The sequence below is a fragment of the Mus pahari genome, chromosome 1 (assembly GCF_900095145.1).
Source record: "Mus pahari chromosome 1, PAHARI_EIJ_v1.1, whole genome shotgun sequence".
Classification (NCBI taxonomy): Eukaryota; Metazoa; Chordata; class Mammalia; order Rodentia; family Muridae; genus Mus; species Mus pahari.
The window spans coordinates 57,115,753-57,117,748 of NC_034590.1; positions in this window are offsets into that span (position 1 = coordinate 57,115,753).

The window sequence follows — 1,996 nt, forward strand, 5'->3', positions numbered from 1 at the left end:
CAAGACGAATGAGATTATGTTGTTTTCTAAAAAATAGATGCAACTATAAGTTATCATATTCCATAATATAAAGCATATACATATTGTCTCTAATTTGTGTGAACTTGAATCCTTAAAAGCATATAAAAATCAGAAGGGACATTGATGGAGTGAGGTAGGCTCTTGGGAGAAGGCCAAGGGGGCAGAATCCTGAGAATAATGAATTAGACTGGGATGAATGGCAAAGTACATGATCTATATGAAAGAAACTATTTCTGTAGAATCCAGTTCTCTATGTACAGTGAATTTATATATCACTGAAGTGAATTTATATTTCACTGAAGCTGTTTGAATATTATAAATTAACAAATTCCAATATTTTCACACACTCCAAAATGATTCTAAGGTGATATTAGACTATAGAATAATATTTTCTCACTTATACAAAGGCCTGCCTAAAAGGTCAATGGATGTATATCCCAAATACAGCAGTTGACTATTTATAATTCTCAGTAATGTGAAGCTAAAAACAATATTAATGAAGTTATACATTTGTGAAGATATGAATATTGCTAACAAATTGAAAGTTCACAGAAAAATAAACCTCACAGATGAAATTAAATTTATTGTAACACACAAATTAAGAATACCAGTTGAGATACTATTCAGCTATTAATAACAACTATATGATGAATTCTTCAGATATATGAATGGGACTAGAAAATATTATTCTGAGTATGTTAACTAGACCCAAAAGGACATGTGTGGTATGTATTCACTAATAAGTGGATATTAGCCAAAAAGTTCAGAAGACTAATGATTCAACTCACACACCATATGAAGTTTAACAAGAAGGTAGTACCAAGTATGAAGACTTTAATCCCATTTAAAAAGGGAAACAAAATTATTATGGGGATTCCCACAGAGGTTCTTTTATTGTTGAGAATAGTTTTTGCTATCATAGGTTTATTTTTAATTACAGATGAATTTGAAAATTGCCTTTCTAATTCAGTGAAGAATTGAGTTGGAATTTTGATGGGGATTGCATTGAATCTGTAGATTGCTTTTGGCAGGATACCCATCTTTATTATATTGATCCTGCCAATTCATGAGCATGGGAGATCTTTCCATCTTCTGAGATCTTCAATATCTTTCTTCAGACACTTGAAGTTTTTGTCATACAGATCTTTCACCTCCATAGTTAAAGTCACACCAAGGAATTTTATATTTTTGGTGACTATTGTTATGGGTGTTGTTTCACTAATTTCTTTCTTAACGTGTTTAACCTTTGTGTAGAGAAAGGCCATTGTATGGTTTGAGTTAATTATATATCCAGCTACTGGACTGAAGCTGTTTATCAGGTTTTTGAATTCTCTGGTGGAATTTCTAGGGTAACATATATACAATCATATCATCTGCATATAGTGATATTTTGACTTCTTCCTTTCCAATTTGTATCCCCTTGATCTCCTTTAGTTGTCGAATTGCTCTGGCTAGGACTTCAAGTAAAATATTGAATAGNTAGGGAGAAAGTGGGCAGCCTTGTCTAATCCCTGAATTTAGTGGGATTGCCTCCAGCTTCTCTCCATTTACTTTGATGTTGGCTACTGGTTTTCTGTAGATTGCTTTTGTGTTTAGGTATGGGCCTTGAATTCCTGATCGTTACATGACTTTTATCATGAAGGGGTGTTGGATTTTGTCAAATGCTTTCTCAGCATCTAACGAGATGATCATGTGGTTTTTGTCCTTGAGTTTGTTTATGTAGTGGATTACATTGATGGATTTCCATATATTAAACCATCCCTGCATCCCAGGGATGAAGCCTACTTGGTCATGATGGATGATTGTTTTGATGCATTCTTTGATTCGGTTGGCAAGGATTTTACTGAGTATTGTTGCACTGATATTCATAAGGGAAATTGGTCTGAATATCTCTTTTTTTGTTGGATCTTTGTGTGGTTTAGGTATCAGAGTAATTGTGGCTTCATAGAATGAATTGGGTAGACTACCTTCTGTT